Source organism: Cricetulus griseus, chromosome 7 (assembly GCF_003668045.3).
Source record: "Cricetulus griseus strain 17A/GY chromosome 7, alternate assembly CriGri-PICRH-1.0, whole genome shotgun sequence".
NCBI lineage: Eukaryota > Metazoa > Chordata > Mammalia > Rodentia > Cricetidae > Cricetulus > Cricetulus griseus.
In genome coordinates, this window is record NC_048600.1 from 4896194 (window position 1) to 4920785 (window position 24592).

Consider the following 24592-nt stretch of genomic DNA (forward strand, 5'->3'; position numbering starts at 1 on the left):
TCAAATGGAAAATTTTATACATGACTTCAAGTGACACGGACACACTAAAAACATTGCAAAAATCACCCCATGTATGCAAATAAGACATCTATGCAACATAAATCATTTTGTGTTTAGACTTCTGCACATACCTAAGGTATCCTGTATGTGCAAAAATCCCAAAATCTGGGGGGAGTCATAATTCAAAACCCTTACAGTCCCAAGCTTTCTTGACAAGAAACACTTAGCCTGTGTTTGTAAGTCCCAGATCCCTTCTAAATAGATGCACTACTCACTTTATAAATGACAGAGGAGGCTGTAAGTGGATTTATTCTATCTTCAGTTCCCTTCCCACCCATGACTGGATCCCTGTAAGATGCTGATGTTGGAAGGGCTGTGAAACTGGCCTTGATCATGGGAGCCCTCCTGTACATCCCCATGTCCTTTGAAGGAAGTTGTCTATTACACAGAAACATATAGTGCCTTCAGTTTCTCTATCTCCTCTACACTGCACAAGACTGCCTTGTTAAAAGTCAACACCTTCATTTGATTGCTATAAGCAATGCTGGTCCCACTCACACTGGTAACCCCAGAACTTAGGATAATAAAGGGAGTTTGAGGCCACAGAATGAGTTCTGAGCCAGCCCAAGCTACAGAGTGGGACCCTGTCCCAAAAACAAAATGTGAGTGGTTGCATAAACTACTATAAATTCAAACAATGGAATATCATGCAGCCATCAACATGTTTATAAAGAACAGCCTATAAAGAGAGAAGTGTTACAAAATCTGAAAAGCAGGGGTGTCATAGGCACACAGCATGATCACAATGATCCAACAATACAAAGAAAAGACTTTTGGCAAGAAATATCCCTATTTTGTTGCTGTTGTTTTTGTTTTGTTTTGTTCTTTCAAGACAGGCTTTCTGTGTGTTTCCCTAGCTGTCTGGAACTCATTCTGTAGACCAGGCTGGCCTGGAAATCAGAGATCTGCCTGTCTCTGCTCCAAGTGCTGGGATGAAAGCCACGCAAACCATACCTGACTAGATAGATCCCAAATTATGAGCTGTGATTTTTCTCTTAGTGGGTACCATATATTTCTCATGGGGAGATAATTACTACATATTTTTAATTTTCAAGTTTATCTCTACTAACAATAGCCATCAATGTTACTAAATATGTAAGATTAGCTAAAAGGGAAGAGGGCTAAAGATATGGCTTAGGCAGTAAAGTGCCTGCATTCAAGCAAATGACATGAGTTTGGATCCCCAGAAGCTACATAAAAAGCTGTGTGTGGTGATGGGTACCTATAACCCCAGGCTTAAGCAAGGAAGTTCAGAGGTGGGTGGATCCCTGAATCTCATTGGCCACCCAGCCTAGAAGAATAAATGAAGTTCAGGTTCAGTGAGAGACCCTATCTCAAATAATAAAAGGAAAGAGAGAGATCAAAGACAGATACACACTCTTTACCTCAGACCTCCACATGCACACATACACATCACATATGCAGCAGTGTGCACACACCACACAAACTCACACATTTAGAAATAATCAAGGAAAGATTTATTTTGGGTCACTTGGCTCCTTTGTGGGCCTGTGGTGGGACAGAAAGTATTTGGAAGAGCCAAAGCTCTCCATCTCGTATCCATGGAGAAAGTATGCAAAGAAGGGACAGGGGCAAGGTGCATCCTTTCAGGGCACACTTCCAGGATCTTATTTCTTCCGACAAGGTCCACTTCTGGAAGTTTCTACTATATCTCAGTAATGTTATCAAATTCCATCAATGGGTTCATCCATTTGCCCTCTAGAAAACTCACCTTAGCCCATCTGCAGTGGGAATAAACCTGCAGGGAACTTTTCAGATCTAAACCACACCAGTACTGTATTCATTTCACAGCCATTTGTTCATCTTTTTCATGCTTTACTCGACTAGCAGGACCAATGATTTGAAACAAAAGGATGCAGAAATCTAATGGCCATTTTAGTAGAATTCACATCAATGACCTACTAAAAAATATTCAGTGCCCAGAAAGCAGTCATGGTGATTGTGTAAAGATTTCAAATCACCATCTTTTGATACCAAGTAGTAGAAACCACGTCTGTCAGTTTAGTGTCCCCTCACACTTCTCTTCATTTTCATATAAATTATTAGAAAGTTGAATGATGTCAAAGCAGTGCTTGAAAGGACAGAAGAGTCCAGAGCAAGGATAGGGACCCGTTCTCAGCTGATCTCATAGCCATGATGTCCTGCTGAAGTCATCTGTCCATAGAGACCTACAGAGAGTGAGCCTGTTGGCTCCCTCTACCACAAAGTTACCTGTGCTTCTCAGTGTTCTCTCTCTCTCTCTCTCTCTCTCTCTCTCTCTCTCTCTCTCCCTCTCTCTTTCCTTTCTCTCTTACACACACACACACACACACACACACACACACACACACACACCAGTACTCACAGTACTCAGTGGTAGGGCACAATTATATTTTTTTCTTCTCTATTCATTGTCTTCATTGAGCTCCTGTTAAACCTGTCTTTACCTTCCCAGTTTCTTCAAGATATGAAAAAAAGGATTTTTTCCAATGCAAAATTTCAACTCTCATGTCTAACTCAAAGACTTTGCTTCCCCACCCTGTCCCACAGCTCAGACCAAATCTCTGCCCCCCCCAAAAAAATGGGCTTTATAGGTAAATCTCTTTGAATAGAGGGTTTATACTCCCATTTTCCTCCCTTGTTCCCCTGGTAAGGGGAGCAGAGGCAGGTGGCTTTGCTCTGCTTAACTCTCCTGGCTGCCTTGGTTGGCTGCACCTTCCTGAAAGTGGGTTTCTGCAAGCTGCTTCCCTTGTGAAACTCACACTCATCCCAAGCAAGAAGCTCCCTGTAGAGACCTGGCTTGTATCAGTCCCACACTACAGAAGCTATCTATCTAATCCAGACTGATGTCCTTGGGGGCTGTGATCAGAGCCATCCGAACAGCCACAGGTCCATCCCTGAGTGGGGGTGTGTGGACCTGGAAACTCCTTGCTACCCAATAACAATAAAGACCAGACACAGGCATCTTGTCATTTCAGGAGGGCTCTCAGTCCATGCTGGAAACTGGAGTCTCTGGTTTATTCTAGCATCCTCCTAAACAGCTTTCCAACAGTTGGGGTGACTGCAGACAGCATCTACTATCAAGTTGTCCTTTTAACCCTAGCGGCACACCTAAAAACAGTCCCTAGGCATAGACAAAGCCCTCAACACTGGTGCCGCCGTCAGCATCTGCAAGACATTGGAGGCTCAGGTTCCTGAAAAAAATGGAGCGGAGGTTTGGATTCTGAGAAACTTTCTAATGGATAATTTTGATCCCCAATAGCTCCCCAGTATATCATCTCTCACCCCATATTGGCTATACACTGTGAATTTTTACTCTCCGGCCATGCTGTCCTGAAGCATAACCTTGTTGTTGGGTAAATCCCCATACTCGGGCTCAACATTTATTTGCATACAGGAGAGCCAAGAATTTTTGATCAGTAAAGACACTCAAGCAGCCCTAGAAACTCATCACCCCTCTTTATCACACAATGCCTTGACATTGTCCTTCTCCCCTCTGATGGAAGCCATAGGAAGGACACCAATTTGCTGCCTATTAGAGACAGTCAACTGGATAAGCCAATATCGATCTGGCTTTCTCATGGCACTCCATGTCCACAGTGGTTTTTGGGTGGCTCCCATAGAGCATAGATGGCTCACATGGTGTGAAGCTAGGAGGGAAAAGCATCATAGGAGAAAAAACAGGATTTCTTCTTAGGACTCTCTTGCCCCCAGCAAACTTTCCCACTCAGTAAATGTCACTTTGACTTAGAGTCTACTCTTTATAGTAGGTGGGTATAGATGGTAGAAAGCTCCCAGAACAGGGTTGGCTATCTCTGGAGACTTTTCAGAGTTAAGACTAATACCTTTTCAATTTTATTATTTATTTTTTTCTATCCTAAGGATTGAGCCAAAATATCTTCTAAAAATCCACTTTTAGTATGCTTCAGTTTTTAATTCATTCTTTGAAGATTTCCTACCTGTATACAATATATTTTGATCATATTAAATTTTCCACTTAGTCCAACTCTTCTCAGAGCCCCACCCCACTGAGTTCATCTCCAAACTTCATGTCCAATCAGTGCTCTCTGGGTGTGCATAGACATATATACGGTTATCCACTAGAGCATGGGCAACCTACCAGGGGCCACGCTTCTCTGAAAAAAAAAATTACTCTTTCTCTACCCCAGTAGCCTTCAACTGTCAAAGCTCCTCATTTATAAGTAAGGCTTCCTGAGCCCCTCCCCCACAATCGATGCTGAACTAAAGTCCCACTTTTAGTAATAAGAAAAACACAATTCCGGTTACTAAATTCAAACAGTTTTATAGATAAGTCTGAGCCCAAAGACTCCCATCCCAGAACAAACTTCACTCACTCAGGCTACCATCTCTGCCTTGTATTCTTAAATCACCAATTGCCCTTCTCCAGATGACTGAGAAAGTCTGAAAGCTGACTCAAGCCCTCTCTGTCATACCTGGAGTTAGTCACAGGGATCTCACTACCAACCTGTGTTTGTTTGTCTTAAGGCTAAGGACATAGGTTCCATTCTGTCTCAGCTTCACTAAGGCCACCTAGTAATTCTATCTTGCTTCCTTTCAGAATTACCCAGTATCTGCCATTCCTCAATTTTTATCTCTCATCCCCTCTTGGTTTGTAAAATCTTTATTCAGTTGGTGAAATGGGTAGAAAGTAGAGAAGGATTGGGGGGAAAAAACCCTATCTCTGATAGAGCTTGTTTTTCCAAATTTTTAATTCAGTTCCAAAATCTTCAGTATTTGAAACTGAAAGCCAACAATTGCAGTCAATAAATGTCATTCAGGATGGAGTTCTCTCTCTCTCTCTCTCTCTCTCTCTCTCTCTCTCTCTCTCTCTCTCTCTCTTTCTCTCCTCTCTCTCTCTCTCTCTCTCTCTCTCTCTCTCTCTCTCTCCACTTTATTTCTCTCTTTCAAAATTTTCATTTTCAACCACGCATAGAGATCACCTGTTTCATATCTTCCCAGGCTCCTGTAGACAGCATTAGTAACTTCTTCTGCTTTCTCCATTTGGTTGTGAACTCTGCAAGGAGGAAGACAATGTTGATCCCTCTTCTCCCAGGAGTCCAGCAGCTACACTCCAAGACTGATTAACAATTTCATAAGCTCTATTCTAAAAAGCAGCCAGGCCTTACAGAGCCACTCTCAGAAACTCCATTGTATATCTAATTAATAGGTTTTCTGTCCCCCAACAATAGGTTTTTCCACCTATGAAGTAAGCCAGAACAAACCAAATTGAAAAAGTATAACAAGAAGTTTATTTGAGCAATGCAACTCCCAGGCAGGTTCTCCAGTCCCAGAGAAGTGGCATGCCTGAACTAAAGCAGGGAGATTATGTAGGTTGTAGGTGAAGGGTGATGATGTGTCTGCCACAGGCTAGGTCTGTGCCCAAGTATGGTCAAAACTGAACACTTTATGTGGGTACTTGGGTGGCTGGCAACTTCAAGGAAGGAAGCTGCTGTAGCCACCAAGAATTCAGAAGTGGGCTTTTTGGTGCCTTCCCTTTGTTTGGAGACTCTGAGCAAGTGGGGTTTGGAGAAAGAGACAGTAATGGGGCTTCCCAGATCATGTACGGGCAAGCTGGAGGTTCCAACCAAACACTAATCTCTCATCTGCACTGATAATTATCAAGGACTTGTCTAATTCAATATTCTGTGATACAATAAAGATAGGGAAAATTCAACAATATTTGCTGTTTAATTCAGGTCATTGCCTTAAATTTGTAAGATCCCCATAAAGACAGAAATGCCCTATTAAACCATCTCTAGCTCTCACTTACACACTGGTCTCATTTATTTTTGTATATAGACTCTTTAAATCAGTTATATGAACTGAGAAACACACAGCTCTTAGATGGAATATCACTGGTAAAAAACATTATTAATGCAAGTGAATGGATCTTTGTTTCATCGGAAACTAGGTCAGTTGGCCACTAATTCACAGAAGGTGGAAAAAAGAGGCAGAAATCAAACCTGGCTCAGACCTCTCCTGAATCACTTGCCTCTGGCAATGTTAGGTATATGTGTGCCCAAATCCCCATGAGGGGAGGAAACAGCTATATCCTCCCCTGCCAGATGGCCAGGACAAAATCCAAACTAAGAAAGCAGCCTTGATCTAGGACACTCATCCCAGCTGCTCTGACTCAAGTCTAGAGGACATTTTCAAGAAAAGTCACCTGGAGTGTCATAATTTCCAGGAGAAGCAATTTAATTCCCTTGCAGTATTGACATAGCATCAGTGTGCCTGATCCCAAAGTCTCCTGCCACATTGAGCTCTCCTGTCTGACAATAAATGCATTCAAGCCACACCTACACTTACACACACACACACACACACACACACACACACACACACACACACACATTTTTCTTAACATTTCATTCCCACCAAGCTACTTTAACTTTTCTTTTTTACCAAATTTTTAAGCTTTGGTCAGTCTCTGTGACTACTCTTTCTCAATACTTAGAGCTAAGGTTTATTTAAATTATTCCCAGGGACAACAGTCACAAATATGAACAACTGAAATATCTGTCCTCTGACTGGCACCCGAGCCTCAGGTGAGTCTGCTCTGCCCCCCAGCCCCCCCCATCAACCCCTGCTCGCTTCTGCCTGAGCACCCCCAGACAAGAGTGGACCTACCCAGACTGGAAGGCCCACCCTGAGTCTGGACACACCTCACCCCTGTCCACACTCCACCCTCTGTCCTCCAGCTGCTGCCTGAGCCTGAGCCCTCCGCCTGCCACCTGAGAGAGGGAAAGACCCCACCTGCACCCACTGGAAGAAGGGATGGGAAGACGACAGAGTAAGAACACACTCAACAAGAAAGACCAATATGACACCACCAGAATCTAGGGACTCCACACCAGCAAGAACTGAAAAGCCCAACATAGAGGATGAAGAAGAGATGGACTTTAAAAGTTATTTTATGAAGATAATAGAGACCATTAAAGAAGAAACAAGAAAATTCCTTAAAGAAATAGAAGAAAGGGGCTAGAGAGATGGCTCAGGAGTTAAGAACACTGACTGTTCTTCCAGAGGTCCTGAGTTCCATTCCCAGCAACCACATGGTGGCTCACAACCATCTGTAATGGGATCTGGTGCCCTCTTCTGGCCTGCACTGTATACATGATAAATAAATAAATCTTTAAAAAAAAAGAAATAGAAGAAAAAACAAGCAAAAACTTGCATGAAATGGAGGAAAAGACAAACCAAAAAATTCAAGAAATACACAAATCCCTTAAAGAATCTAACGAAAACCAAGAAAAAACAGCCAAACAAGTGAAGGAAACAATTCAAACAGTTCACAGTTTGAAAGCACAATTAGAAACAATAAAGAAAACACAGAATGAGGGGGATGCTGGAAATAGAAAAGCTGGATAAACGATCAGGAACCACTGATGTAAGCATAACCAATAGAATACAAGAGATGGAAGAGAGAATCTCAGGTGTTGAAGACTCATTAGAGGATATACAGTCATCGACCAAAGAAAATTTCAAGTCCAAACAAATCTCTAACACAAAATATCCAGGAAATATGGGACACCGAGAAAAGACCAAACCTAAGAATAATAGGTATAGAAGAAGGCAAAGACTCAGTTCAAAGGTACAGAAAACTTATTCAACAAAATCACAGAAGAATACTTCCCCAAACTAAAGAAGTATATGCCTATGAAAGTACAAGAAGCTTAGAGAACACCAAATAGATTGGGCTCAAGAAGAAGTCCCCTCACTACATAATAATCAAAGCACCAAACTTACAGAATAAAGAAAAAATATTAAGAACAGCAAAAAAAAAAAAAAGGCCAAGTAACATAAAGGCAGACCTATCCGAATTACACCCGACTTCTCAATGGAAACTTTGAAAGTCAGAAGATCATGGATAGATGTTCTACAAACTCTAAGGGAACATGGATGTCCACCAGACTACTGTATCCAGCAAAGCTTTCAATCACTATAGATGGAGAAAGCAAGATATTCCATGACAAAACCAGATTTAAGCAATAAATACCTATAAATCCCGCCCTACAGAAATTAATGGAAGGAAAACTCCAATGTAATGAAGATAACCATGCTCAAAAAAACCACAGGCAATAGATAATCCTACTTTCCCAAACACATAAAAAAAAAAGTGGGGAAATCCACACACAATAACACCACCACCAACAAATCCAAAACAAACAAGAATCAACAATCAATGGTCATTAATATCCCTCAATGTCAATGGTCTTCACTTGCCTCTTAAAAGATACAGGCTAACAGAATGGATATGAAGACAGAATCAATCCTTCTGCTGCATATAAGAAACACATCTCAACTTCAAAGACAGATGGTACCTCAGGATAAAGGGTTGGGAAAAGATTTTCCAATCAAATGGACCCAAGAAACAAGCTGGTGTAGCAATCCTATTATCTAACAAATTAGACTTCAAACTGAAGTCAATCAAAAGAGAAGAATAAGGGCATTTCATACTTATCACAGGAAAAGTCCATCAAAATGAAATCTCAATCCTGAACATCTATGCCCCCAATACAAAGGCACCCACATTTGTAAAAAAAACATTACTAAAGCTCAAATCACACATAAAACCTCACACACTTATCGTAGGAGACTTCAACACCCTGCTCTCACCACTAGATAGGACCACCAGACAGAAACTTAACAAAGAAACAAAGGAACTAACAGATGTGCTTTACGGACAAGTGCACATCAGTGACACTCAGAACATAGCAACCACCCTGGGAGGGCCTATGGGCCATAACAACCAGTCCAATCAACACAGGGCAAGCCCTCCAAACCTGGAGCCACACCAATCCTGAGCCTGTGCGTTCCCCTAGACACTCCCCTTACGCTGCCCTATAAGATCTCTATGCAGATGCTTGGAGCTGTCTTTCCTAGCCATCCGCCATGGTAGATGGATGAAAGGCCAGAGCTTCTTAAACAACTATAATAAAGCCTCATGCTGTTTGCATCAAAAAAAAGAACTAACAGATGTCATTACCCAACAGATATCTATAGAACATTCTACCCGAACACAAAAGAATATATCTTCTTCTCAGCTCCACATGGAACCTTCTCTAAAACTGACCACATACTCAGCAACATAGCAAACCAACACAGACACAAAAAAATTGGAATAACCCCTGTATCTTATCAGACCACTGTGCTTTAAAGTTAGAATCCAACAACAACACAAATTGCAGAAACCCTACAAACTCATGGAAATTAAAAAATGCGCAATTGAACCATTCCTGGGTCAAGGAAAAAATAAAAAAAGAAGTTAAAGACTTCCTAGAATTCAATGAGAATGAAGACACAACATACCCAAACCTATGGGACACTTTGAAAGCAGTGCTAAGAGGAAAGTTCATAGCACTAAATGCCCACATGAAGAAAATGGAGAATAGTCACACTAGAGAATTAACAGTGCAACTAAAAGCTCTAGAACAAAAGGAAGCAAACACTCCCCAGAGGAGTAGACGCCAGGAAATAATCAAACTCAGGGCTGAAATCAATAAAGTAGAAACTAGGAAAACACTACAAAGACTCAATGAAACAAAGAGTTGGTTCTTTGAGAAAGTCAATGAGATAGACAAACCTTTATCCAAACTAACCAAAAGGCAGAGAGAGAGAATGCTAATTAACTAAATCAGAAATGAAAGGGGGGACATAACAATGGACACTGAGGAAATCCAGAGAATCATCAAGTCATACTTTGAAAACCTGTACTCCACAAAATTCGAAAATCTAAAGGAAATGGACAGTTTTCTGGATAGATATCACTTACCAAAATCAAATGAAGAACAGATAAGCAAGTTAAACAGACCTCTAACCCCTAATAAAATAGAAGCAGTCATAAAAAATCTACCAAGCAAAAAAAGCCCAAGCACATATGGATTCACTGCAGAATTCTACCAGAAATTCAAAGGAGAGCTAATTCCAGTACTCCTCAAATTGCTCCAAAGCTCTTTTTATGAGGCTACAATTACCTTGGTACCCAAGCCACACAAAGACAAAACAAAGAAAGAGAATTACATACCAATATCCCTCATGAACATTGACGCAAAAATATTCAACAAATACTGGCAAATCGAATCCAAACACATCAGAGAAATCATCCACCATGATCAAGTTGGCTTTATCCCAGGAATGCATGGATGGTTGAACATACGAAAATCCATCAATGTAATCCACCATATAAACAAACTGAAAAAGAAAAACCACATGATCATCTCACTAGATGCTGAAAAAGCCTTTGACAAAATCCAACATACCTTCATGATAAAGGTCTTATAGAGATCAGGAATAACAGGAACATACCTAAACATGATAAAAGCAATATACAGCAAACCAACAGCCAACATCAAACTAAATGGAGAGAAATTCAAGGCTATTCCTCTAAAATCAGGAACAAGTTGAGGCTGTCCACTCTCTCCATGTCTCTTCAATATTGTACTTGAAGTCCTAGCTAGAGCAATAAGACAACAAAAAGAAATCAAGGGGATACAAATTGGATAGGAAGATGTCAAACTTTCACTATTTCCACATGATATGGTAGTTTACATAAGTGACTCCAAAAACTCTATATGGGAACTCCTGCAGCTGATAAACACCTTCAGCAAAGTGGCAGGACACAAAATTAACTCAAAAAAATCAGTAGCCCTACTATATACAGATGATAAATCCTATGAGAAAGAAATCAGAGAAACATCATCATTTACAATAGCAATTAACAAAATAAAATATCTTGGGGTAACACTAACCAAAAATGAGAAAGACCTGTATAGTAAGAACTTTGAGTCTTTAAAGAAAAAAATTAAAGATGATACCAGAAAATGGAAGGATCTCCCATGCTCTTGGATAGGTAGGATCAACATAGTAAAAATGGCAATCTTGCCAAAAGCAATCTACAGATTCAATGCAATTCCCATCAAAATCTCAACACAATTCGTCACAGACCTTGAAAGAACTGTACTCAACTTCATATGGAAAAACAAAAAACCCAGAATAGCCAAAACAACTCTGTACAATAGAAACTTCCAGAGACATCACCATCACTGACTTCAAGCTCTATTATAGAGCCATAGTCCTGAAAAAAGCTTGGTATTGGCACAAAAATAGACAAGTTTTCCGATGGAATCAAATTGAAAACCCTGATATTAACCCACACACTTATGAACACCTGATTTTTGACAAAGAAGCTAAATTTATACAATGGAGAAAAGAAAGCATCTTCAACAAATGGTGCTGGCATAACTGGATTCAGACATGTAGAAGATTGCAGATTGATCCATATCTATCACCATGCACTAAACTTAAGTCCAAATGGATCAAAGACCTGAACATAAATTCAGCCACACTGAACCTCCTAGAAGAGAAGTTAGGTGGCACCTTGAACAAATTGGTACAGGAGACTTCTTTCTGAACATGACACCAGTAGCTCAGACATTGAGATCAACAATTAATAAATGGGACCTCCTAAAACTGAGAAGCTTCTGTAAGGCAAAGGACACAGTCAGCAAGACAAAATGGCAGCCCACAGAATGGGAAAAGATATTCACCAACCCCACATCTGACAGGGGTCTGATCACCAAAATATACAATGAACTAAAGAACCTAGCCACCGAAAGACCAAACAACGCAATTAAAAGATGGCGTGCAGAACTAAATAGAGAATTCTCAACAGAGGAATCCAAAATGGCTGAAAGACACTTGAGAAAGTGCTCAACATCCTTAGCCATCAGGGAAATGCAACTCAAAACCACACTGAGATGCCATCTTACTCCTGTCAGAATGACTAAAATCAATAATACCAATGGCAATCTATGCTGTCAAGGATGTGGAAAAAGAGGAACTCTCCTACATTGCTGGTGGGAGTGCAAACTTGTACAACCACTTTGGAAATCAGTATAGCAATTTCTCAGGAAAATGGGAATCAGTCTACCACAAGATCCAGCAATCCCTCTTTTGGGCATATACCCAAAGAATGCACACTCGTACAATAAAGATGTATATTCAACTATGTTCATAGCAGCATTATTTGTAACAGCCAGAACCTGGAAACAACCTAGATGCCCCTCAACTGAAGAATGGATAGAGAAAATGTGGTATATTTACACAATGGAGTACTACTCAGTGAAAAAAAAATGGAATCTTGAAATTCGAAGGCAAACTAGAAGAAACCATCCTCAGTGAAGTAACCCAATCACAAAAAGATAAACATGGTATGTACTCACTCATTTTTGAATTTTAGACACAGAGCAAAGGATCACTAACCTACCTTCCACACTGCCAGAGGAGCTAGGAAACAAGGAGAACCCCAAGAGAAGATTGCATAGTCCCTCAAAGAAGGGGATGGAGACAAGAACCCCTAACCAAATTGGAGCCAGGGGGCAGAGAGAGAAAGGAGAGTCTTCATCCAGTTGCTGTTCGAAGCAGAAACAGACACACCCATAGCTAAGCACTGAACCATACTACAGGAATTCAGTTGTGGAGTGGGAGAAGGATTGAGCAAAGGAGCCAAGACGGGGATGGAGAGACCTGCACAAACAGTGGACCTGACCTACTGATAGAATGGAGACCCTAGTCATAAAGCTGGGGAAACAGCATTGGACCAAACCAAAACCTCTGAATGTGGGTGCCAGCTAGTAGCCCAAGACAGTGTATGGCTCCTCTGACAGCCGAGCCAGTCTTTATCCCTACAGCACAAATGGACTGTGGGTGCCCATTCCCTATGGAGGGATACTATTGCAGCCCAGATACAGCAAGGAGGGCCTAGACCCTCCCCCAAACGATATGACAGACTTTGAAGGTCCTTGGTAGAGGGCCTCACTATCCCTGGGGAGGAGAAAGGGGGTGAGTTGGTGTGGGTTGAGTGGGGAACATGGGAGGAGGGGAAGGCGAGGGAATGGGGGGGATGGATATGTAAATATGAGTAATTAAAAATAATTTTAAAAATTTAAAAAAAAAAGAAATATCATTAACCCAGACAGATCATGCATGGCACAGACTGGTAGCATCCAGGCAAAGCCAGTGAGGCTGTATGTGGGCTCCACGGAGCAGCAACCCTCACCAGCTCTACAGGGTTAATCAGTGAAGCCCCAGACTGAGTTCAGGGTCTGAGAACTTCCTGTTGTACCTATGGCTTTATAGTTCCATTCTGTTAGGTTGGAAGTGAGGCGGTCCCCTGGCTGGTTGGAGACAGATGGAGACCTACAGATAAAACTTCTGTGGAAAGTTTATTGGTGGAAGATACGGGAATAAGTGTTAGACCCCAGGAAAACTCAAGTACCCGGGGTCCCAGGCCACATTTGAGGTCACCCCAATCACCAGGCAGATTCGAGAGCTTGCTGCTATCTGCACGAGGCTTTATTGTAATTTAACGAGCTAACCCCATGTTAGCTCCAGTCTTTCACCCACCCGCCATGGCGGATGGCTAGCAAAAGAGGGCTCCTAGGGCCTCCCAAGAGATCTTATAGGACAGCATAAGGGGAGTGTCTAGGGGTACGCACAGGCTCACGATTGGTGTGCCTCCAGGCTTGGAGGGCTTGCCCTGTGTTGATTGGTCAACTGGTTGTTATGGCCCATAGGCCCTCCCAGGGTGGTTGCTATACTTTGTGCATCATTGCTGTGCGCTTGTCTGTAAAGCATAGCGCCACCAGCTAACTTCTGATTGGTTCCTTGTCACAAAGCAGGCATCTGACTTTCTAGTGTCTAGGACAAGGTCACAGAAGCATGTGTTTGGTCATTATGGCTGCCAAAAGGGAAGCTGGTCCCTTCATAAGGAGAGAAAGAAGAAAGAGGAAGAGACAGAGGGAGACAGATAGAGCTTCCTCCTCAGAGAAAACTACAGAAGTGGGCAGAGCTTGCCTCTTAAAGGGCCAGGGTACTGCCTGCCAGGTTCCCAAGGGGTGGGGCAGGGCGAGTCTTTTAAAGCTTTCCTGTGATTTAGAGGATCTAAGAAAAGCCATCCTTACTCCATTTTCTTGGATTCCTCTTACAGTCCTGAAACCTAGGGCCACTGGATCATTCCACCTCTTGCCTTCTCAGCAACTGGGTTGGGTTGAATCACGTGTTCTAAAACAGTTATATCCTAACCCTGACCCATGGACTTCCAGATGTAGCTTTGTCAGGGGGATAGTTGCGTGTAGTGAGTAATGTTGAGGCAAGACTGGAGTGGGTGGGCTTCTAATAGACTTGACTCCTTCTGAGAAAAGTGGAACTGGGGTGCACAAGCAAGATGGTTCCAGAATAGAAGCAGGAGGGATGCTGCTGTTGAAGACACAGTACGGAGGAAGCCCACCCCTATAATTGAGACTTTAAGTCTCCAGATCTGCATGTGAATAGAATTCACTCACATTCCTGGGTTAACTTGCAAAAATCCTTTACAATTGAACAAGACAAGCTGGACCTCCTTTCTTTGTCTTTCACAACTAACTTCCTCTTGGTTCTAATGGCTTCTCCCCCCCCTCAGCCCTCCCCCCACAGAGAGAAATTCTCCTTTAGATTCCTTTGGGGCTTCACAGCTCAACCTAAAACACACCTCTCATATTTTGAGATGCAGATAGAGCCTGCAGTGGGTTTAATGAGAAATGTTCCCATGGGCTTAGGTGTTTGAACATGAGGTCCCCAAGTGGGGGTACTCTTTGGGGAGTACCCCAAATCTTTAGGAGGTAGCCCTTTATTGAAGGAAGCCAAGATGGTCACTAGGCACCGTTGTGAGAGTTTACATTCTCACCCCAATTCCAGTTCACTGTCTCTGTTTTCTGCACATTGGTAACAATGTAGCTAATCTTACTGATCCAGATGCCTGCTGCCATACATCCCCTGGCCTTACGAGCTCCCCTTCCTGAACCACAAGTGAAAATAAACTCTTCCATAATTCACTTTTGGTCATGGTGTTTTTATTACAGTAACAAAAAGCAACTGATACAGACCTAAAAATGAAAATCTGGTTAGCTTTTTTATTAAAATATGACACATTTGACAACTCCATGTGAGCCTCTTAGAAATGCATTGCATCTTACTTTGGGATACTTTACTTGAGGGAACAAGTCTTAACAAGCCAATGCTATAATTCTGCTGTAGATGCTCAACACTAGCTCACGTCTCTGGAAAAGTTTAGCCCTATCTAACTTCTACTCGGGTTTCACTAAGCACCTCTGTTGTTCTTTTGCACCAATGTTAGGATAAAGCTGGAAGGGGGTCCTGCTTGGGGGACCATGGGGGATTCCATGGCAGGTGAGGGTGACCAAGGCAGGGGACAAACACACCAGGCAGACAAGAGCTTAGTGAGAAGTTTTATTGGAAAGGGGGAGAGGGGGAAGGAAAGAGAAAAGAGGTCAAGAGACACAGAGGGAAGACAGAAGAGAAGAGGCAGACAGGAGCCAAAAGAGGGGAGAGGGGAGAGAAAGAGTACTAAGAACAAACAGTAAGAGCGGAAAGAACAGTAAGAGAGTGTAAGGGGTCCTTTGCACCTGCATGCAAACTGCTACCCATGGAACCCTGGGCTGACCAGAGTACTGCCTGAGTGCATTCTGCCAGGTGACAGGGGCAGGCCAGCATAACCTCAACCACACCATTTAGACCTGTTCTAAACATAGTTTCACAAAATTAAAACTTTTATTTAGTAGAGCTTCAGCCATTGCTGGATGTGAATAATATGTAATCTACAGACAATATTCCTACTAAAGTTTAGTTTGTGCACTTATCCAAAGTATACCAGGCCTGAAATTTTAATCTGCACATGTAACCCTTCCAATGATTTCCAGATTAATTTATTTACCCTCTTATCAGCAAAAAGAAATGGGTGTTCTCACACTATGTATTTATAAAATATATACATCAAACTTACTTAGTGGCACCCATTCTATATGGAGAGATACCTTGTCCAGCCTAGACACAGGGGTGTGGAGGTGGAGAGGTGCTTTGGTTCTATCTCAACTAGATAATGGGACAGACTTAGTAGACTTCTTATGGGAGGTCTTAGCCTCTCTGTGGAGCAGATGTGAGGAGGGGAGGAGGGGACGGAGTGGGAAGAGGAACTGGGATTGGAATGTAAAATATAAATTAATAAAAAAACTAAAACAATAAAATATATGCATATATATTGAACATTAAAGTATACTAAACTTGGAATTTTAATGAATGAAACTGAAACTAAATATAAGCAACATCTCTTTTGTTTTCACAAGGACCATTTTGAGAGCCCTACTTTAGATACCGCTAGCTTATATAATACTGAGCTTATATGAAGCATAAAACACTGAGTTACTTCAGAAGTTAACCAGAATACATGGAATTATTCAAAAAGTATAATAGTATATAATATGATGTATACAACCAGTCAAAGCAGAAGTGAGGCTGGGGGACATTGGACTAAAGGACATGGAGAAAGGAGAGAGCAGGCAGGTGTGGGGAAAACCCTCCAAGTACACAAAGGACTTGTATGTATGTGACCTCACATAAGCCAGCAGTCTGTGACAATGTATGCATATAAAGATAAATAGCTATTTAAAGAAATGTCATGGAACTGGATATAGGGAATCTTTTCAGGCCCTTCAAGCCTTACGACTCTCCTCTCAATAAGTAAAACTGCCGCCACTGCTTGTGTTCACTCATCTCCAAATTACAGAAATGGGCAAAATAGAAATAGCACCAATGTCAAATGCAAAAAAAAAATCTCAAATGGCTAACTCTGATGTCTATTGGCATACCAAAGCACATGCTGGCCTTCATGCTCTCTAAGCATCACAAATACCAGTTAAAGAGTTCATGCTGGCACCCTGGCTCTTCTCACCCTGGCCCCAGCCCTAAACTTACCCAGCTCCTGCAATTTCTTTCCTGAAACTTCTCATTCCTATATAGCTCTGCCATTTCAGCCATGTTCTCTCTTGGCACTCTCTTTTTGTCTTCCCCTCTTCCTCTTTCTATCTCACTTTCTCCCAGTCCCCCTCTCCTCTCATGGCCCAGTTTAGTCTGCTGGTCATGTTCAGTCTTCTACTTTCCCTGATCTGGACTTTTCCAGATGCCTCTGGCTGTACTCCCTCTTATCTACAATAAAAAACCTTCCCCTCAACCAAACCTTGGAGAGGTCATTCCTCACTTTATACAACCAACAGATCATACTTTCAAGCAGAGATATGTAGAACACCATCAAGATTTAAATTCCAGAACCCTTCATATTTTCAAAAAAGAGAAACAGTAGTAAAGCAGTTATAGATTGGAGGAAACACAGTATAGTAGGTTATGGTGTTAGCCTAGCTTGAGAAAAGAGGGGTGAGTCAAGAATGTTGAGTCATTTCTTAATATATACACACAAACAGAGTTCATATAATTTGACATATGTCATACATACCTATGTAAACTTCATAAGGTCATTTGCAATCTACACACACATGGGGGTTGAGTCATTTCTAAGCTTACACCCATTTGTTTGGGATATGTCATATAAACCTTATGTAAATACCTCTCTGTCTAACTCTCTGCATTTTCTATGGATTTTTTCCAAATATTAGTAAGACCTTTGATTAGGGACTCTCATGATGACAGTTTACACACTAGGATTATGGGCCTTCATTGCAGCTCTCATTTACTGAGTGCTTGATAAGTAGCTTGCAGACATTATCTCACCCAAGTTCCCAGGTTTGTGTTTCCTTGCCTGTGAACAGTAATTATAATAACTACCCCCACAGAATGGTTATTACCACCAAGCAGCTCATCTAGTATCCTGCAGGAGGAATTGGGTATCAGAGACATGGTGATAAAACGATGGACTTCACCACTCCTGTACTATCAGGAACAAAGATGTCCTATTGCGTTTGAATATAGAAATTACATTAATTTGTCTTTTCAACAACTCTAGTTATTTTGTTAAGTCTTCTTCCATCTTGGCACATTAGATAGGAAGAAAAGGCACTGAGCAATAATCTACTCTATTCTTATTATTTTTTCTCCTCTTAAGATCCTCAATTGTTCTTTGATGGGGGAAGTCCTTCTGTGTATATGTTTGTCTTATTGGTTGATAAATAAAGCACTATTGGCCAATAGGAAAGCAAATTATGTGGGACTAGGAGAGAAGGAGAATTCTGGGAAATGTAGTAAAGACTAGTCACCATGTGATCCCTGGGAGAGAGGACAAATGCCGCTGGTGTCCTCGATAAGATAAGTCTTTATAAAATATATAGATTAGTGGTTATGGTTGATACTTAGGACAGAGCTAGAAAATGAGAAATCCTAAGACTCTGTGTGTTGTTTGGGGCCCTAGCTTGGTGGTAGGGCTCGGGTGGCCAGCGGAGAGAGTTATCATTATAGTTTTTTATTGAGGCTAAAAAGATCCAATAAATCATACTCATTCCTCTGGCAGAATTTAGAATTTATTGAGAGAGAGAGAGAGAGAGAGAGAGAGAGAGAGAGAGAGAGAGGAAGAGAGAGAGAGGAACAAAGCAGATAGAGCATACAATAGCATTTCTATTCTCTTTTTAAATTTTTTTATTTATTTTATATAACAACCACAGTTTCCCCTCCCTCTTTTCCTCCTGTTCCCTCCCCCACCTTCCTTTTACTCCCCCCTATCAAGTCCTCCTCCACAGTGACAGCTGACCTGAGCTCATGAGAGTTCATGGACTCTAGACCTAGAGAGCCTACATGGGACCAACCTAGACCCTCTACATGTGGGTGACAGTTGTATGATTTGGTCTGTTTATAGGGCCCCTAGCAGTGGGACCAGGACCTGTCCCTGGAGCATGAGCTGACTTTTTGGAACCTATTCCCCAGGGTGGGGTGCCTTGATCAACCTTGATGCAGGGGGAGGAACTTGGTCCTGCCTCAACTTGATATGCCATGCTTTGTTGACTCTCATGGGGGAGGTTTTACCCTTTCTGAATGGAGCATTTTTATATTTAATAAGTCTGTTGTGAGTAGTGACATTTTGGCCACCAGATGCCTCTAGAACCCAAAAGTTCATTAGGTAAATGTATCCCAACACCACTCTTCATCTAAGATTGAAAATTGCTTCCTACTCTGGTTTCCAAGAAAATGAGTCCATTTACATTATTCCAAATATCAGTGATTCTGCAAATAATAAAAATGAGACAATAAAGACAAGACAATAATGGTAGGCTAGATGTCCTATGCATAAATTTAAGTCCACTCACTATGAAGTTTCTAGAGAAAAACTGAAGTCTTCCAATTAAATTCCTTTATAAATTGAAGTCTTAAAAAGTGAAAAGTTGCCAGGCAGTAGTTGCATACACCTTTAATCCCAGCACTTGGGAGGCACAGGTGTTGGGACCCTGCTGGGCGACCTATGGTACCCTTGGTGTTCTCTGTCTGCCTCACGACTAGGCGTTCACTTCCTTATTTCCTCCTTCTGCCTAGGCCTAGAGGGGGCTTGGGGACATGGACCTTGACCTGAGTAAATTTCCACTGTGGCTGCTGTTGGTATATAAGTCTTTTCCCCTTTGAAATAAACTCTCCTTGCAAGAATGGCCCACTGTCTTGTCTTTATTCAATCCTCAGATTCCCTCGCCCGAACCATGAAATGTAGCGTTGGCTGATACTACACACAGGCAAGCTGATCTCTGTGAGTTCAAGGCCAGTCTGGTCTACAGATGGAATCCCAGGACAGCCTCCAAAGCTACACAGAGAAACCCTGTCTCAAAAAAAAAAAAAAAAAGAAAAGAAAAGAAAAGTCTAAAGAGATTCCAGATTAAACCAACTTATTTTACTCTGCATACTAAAAATACAAAGGAACCCTCCAAACCATATATATATATGTTAAAAACCCAGTGACAGATATTGGGGTTCAAGCTGAATATCAGAAAAGCAAAGCAGCCAGCCAGAAGATCTTACTTCTACCAAAGCTGAAATGGAGATCCTGTCTTCCCTGTGACTGGAAATTGAATTTTACATAAGACCCATTGCTTCTTCCTTATAGACCTCTGTAATGCTAGTATTAAAAACATGAACTCTGTTACTCTTTTAGACTGATTCACTCTCAGTAGCCTAGAACTCATAGAAATCCCTCTGCCTCTGCCTCTGCCTCTGCCTCTGCCTCCTGAGTCCTGGGATTAAAGGTGTGTGCCACCACCACCCAGCTTCTATGGCTATAGTTAGCTTTGAATTCTGATCCTTCAGGCAAGTTTTATTAGATATAAACAATGTCTCATCTAAACAATATATCACCAAATATATACATATGTACTTGTTATATATTCACAAAAGATACATATGTGTGTATGTATATATACACATATACTCATATATACATAATATGATTTTTGTGACTATTTGGCAAATGTCATACACATATGTACATATATACACTCACACACATATATATTTATACCTTTTGTGACCTAAGTGTCACAAAAAACTCTCCAAGTATATAAGACAATGCTGAAAATCACAGATTAAGCATTTCTTCAAGTACATAGAATAACAAAATTTCTTCATTTGTCTAAGGTATTTTTGAAAAAAAATATCTAAAAGACAACTAAACTTTGAAACCAGCAACTGCCCCTAGGCACACACTGCTCTGTAGTCGCTAAAGCTTGGTGTTGACAGCTAATGAACAGCAAAGTTAACAATCTGAGGAAAGTGAGCCATAGTGTATAATGAGAGCCGATCCGTAGTCCCTGAGATTAAGATATCTTTATTCAGATAAACACCAGCCAAACGCAAGCCAGAGCATGCCAGGGACAGCAAGGCAGGCAGGCCAGAGAGAAGGGAAGCCCATGTGCCTTGCAGCCCCTTAAAAACCCATCACACATCATCCTGACCTCACCTTGACCACTCCCTGACAGGCGTGGTCAGGCACACCTGTAGCCAGCTCTTAGGGGTTGTGGTTACAGTGTCTCCATACAATGGTGCCATCTTGTTTCACCAGTGGCATCGCAGTGAGCTGTCAAGTGGAGGGGTCCTCTTGAACCCAGACCCCCAAAAGATAATGTGATCTGAGAAAAAAGAAACGAGCCAGTCCCAACAGTGATCACCCATAAGAAACATTAACTATTAGTTGTAGACAAAGAAGAAAAACATATGTCCTCTGAGGATATATATGCAAAAAGTGTTCACAAAATTGAGTCCACAATGGATATGGCCAAAAAGCCCCAAGGTTGCAACTCTAGTTTAAAGTAGTCCCAGGTTGATAGTGTCACAAGTCACTCAGAAGAACAAATTACAAACTCACCCTGAAGGAATGCAGCCACATGATCAAGTCCTTAAAGAATTTCCAAGGATAAAAGTTCTCAGGAATTAACACAGATATTGGGTATAGTAAACATAGATATTGGAACTATCTGATACAAAATAAAAATTGCATTAAATGTGTTTATGGAGTGATAAAGGTTGAAATTATAATAAAGTAAAAATACAGTGAAACTTAGAAATTAAAATTTCAGTTCTTAAAAATTGTAAACAATCTGCCAGCCGGTAGTGGTGCACACCTTTAATCCCATCACTCAGAAGGCAGAGGTAGGTGGATCTCTGTGAGTTCAAGGCCAGCATGGTCTACAAAGCTACACAGAGAAACCCTGTCTTGAAAAATCAAAAAAAAAATAATGAAAACAATCCTGATTAGAGACTTATGATTAATCATAAGACTATTAAGCCAGGCAAGATTGTTTATGCCTGTAATCCCAGAACTCTGGAAGCTGAGAAGTTCAGGGCTCCCCCAGGAAACATAGTGAGTTCAACAACAGCATATGAGATCAAACACAAGCTCAAAATAATAGCCATGCACTGGAAAAACTGGAAAATGCATCCATAGTGAGTCACAGCAAGACAAAGAAACGTGAGATATAAAAGCCCAAGAGATTTGGGGGATAAATAGATTCTGGCCAATGAGATCACCTGCGTGTCCAGCACTTGCTGCACAGGCCTGATTCCTGAGTTTGATCCTTGGAAAGGTGGAAGTATACAACAGATACTACAAAGCAATCCTCTGACCTCCACACACATCATCCACACCTATACACATACAATAGTCATAATAACAAATAGGAAATTTTTTAATTATTTCTTTTATATTTTGAGATTGTAATTACCTCATTTCCCCCTTCCCTTCCTCTCTCCAAACCCTTTCATACCCTTCACTTATCTCTTTCAATCCATAGCCTTTTTTCTTTAAATGTTATCACATGTATATTTCTAAACCCACTCAGTCCTTACACTTGTATGAATATGTTTCCAGGGCTGATCATTTTGTATTAGACAACCAAGTGGTGTGTTCTTCCCTGGGGAATGCTATTTCTTCTGCTCTTAACATTCCTTAGTTGCCTGTAGCTCTTTGTGTAGGGTTGTGGCTTCCTGGGCTTCCCATTCCCACACAGGTGAGCATGTCTGCTGGTGTTACATTATACATATATATAATGCAGTGAGAGGGCATATTCATTTAGGAAAGTAGCAGTTGCCATGGCCTCTGACCTCTCCAACCACAGTACTAGGCATGATCCCACCTATTAAGTAGGTCTTAAATCTAATTAGATACCTATTAGTTACCCCTAGGTATAAGGGCTACTATTTCATCAAGATATCTTGATATCTTGTCACTGTCGTGGTTTTATGCTTTTCAGCTGGGTAGATGGCTTTTCCTGGCTATCTCCTTGCAGTACTATGAGAGTAAGTCCTCAGGAAGAAGGCTGCTGGGTCAGATACAGCCTGATTCCCCCAGTCTCTGTTTCCTAAGTGTGCACTGTCTTAAGCAATAGGTTCTTATCTTCAACTTCTATGAGGCAACCAAGGGCAATATCAATAGCCTGTATTATTTCGGAGGCCTCTTAGATCCTCTCAACCAACAACTCAGAGGGATGTTCCATTTCCTGTCACCGGGGGCGGGGGGGGGGGGGGTAAAACTTTATTTTATATGTAGAAAGTGCTAAAGAACTATTAACAGTTTGAGTTTGAAAATGTTCCCTATATACAATTTTGAACATTTGTTCCCCAGATTATGGCAATATTTTGAAAGCTATGGTGCCTTTAGGAGATGTGGTCTAGGTGATAGAAGTAGCTCCCTAGGGACAGCTCTTCAAAGGCTATGCCTGGGCCACAAGCTCCTGCTGCCAGAGACTGAGTACTACGGCATGTCTTCCCCACTATGACCACTGAGGTCCCACTGAAACTATGAATTGTGATCAATCTTTCCTCCAAATGTTATCTTATCCTATGAGATATTCTATCACAACAATGTAAAAGTAACTAGTCAGAAAGTTTGTGTCAGAGAAATGGAGTCATTGTTTGGATGGACCTACATGGTTCTTGGGCTTTGGGAAGTGCTTTGTGGGAAGACTGCAGACAAGTTTGGAGACTTTGACTAACAAAATTATAGAATGTAGTTAGCAAAGTTTGAAGGGCCATTCTTCTGAGAGTCTGGAAGAGCATAGTGAGGATAGTAAAGACTCTGCTCTTGAGGTTTCAAAGAGAAGCAAGAATTCCAGAAAGAACTGGACTCAATGGGGGACATTTTTGTCGCCTTCCGGCAAAGAATCTAGCTACGCTTTGTTCATGTCCTGAAATTTCCCATAAGCCTAAAAAAATGAAAGTAGACTTTATTTGGCAGAGGGAATTTCAGGTAACATGGCACTGACTCTTGATTTCTGGTTATTGTTTGCTGCTTTTAGCCAGACTTATAACAAAAAGTTCAACAGAAGGGAGACTATGAAGAAGGGGGGATGTAAACTAGTGGGTGTACATAAAGGTGTAGATGAAGCCCTAAAACAAGTAGCTCAAGGTTGTCACCCAGATCTTGGCAGGCAGCATTTGAATGCTTACACAGCATGCATGAAGCCCTTGGTTCAAACCCCAGACTTTCAAAACAATTTTGTTATTAAAAACTTAAGGTGAGAGTGAGTGCTAGCCCAACACTGAGATAATAGTACAGGCAAGACCCTCTCCATCAAAAGCTGAAGGATTTAAAAATGCAAAGTCGTATATAAGACTTACATTTGAAGAGAAAGTGTCTTTTGAAAATGCCTGGCTCAAGAGAACCTTCAGCATGTCCTGCTGTAACAAAGCCACTTTGGGAAGTGTTTTGCTGTGTTCCACTAACCACACATTCAGAAACAAGCAGAAGCATGGCAAAAAGAGAGCCTGGTAACTGCTCAAACTGTCAGCAGAACTTGCTATCATCCATGTGGGTGCAAGTTTTGCAGAGATGCAGAATGCAAAAGCTACAGGTTCATGAAGAGTTACACCAAGGACCACAGGGGGAAAGCCAGTGAGGCTAGACAGTCCATAGCAGGGTCAGAGTCTGTGCAGAGAATCTCTGCAAGGCCAGAGAGTTGAGCGATAGAAATGAATCCTAAGTTGAAAGGGAGACCTGGGATGTGTGAGATGCTGGGAACATAGAGTATCTACTAAGGAATGCTGCTGACCAAGTGAATCTGGCCCAGAAAGTGGCCATGTGCATTTCAAACAACAGATCTGCAGAACTGATGTTGGGATGGGAATGTTTACTCTGCTATTGTAGATCTGAATTGTATAGCCATAGTTATTAAAATAACACAACTCTCTAAATGAAATATAG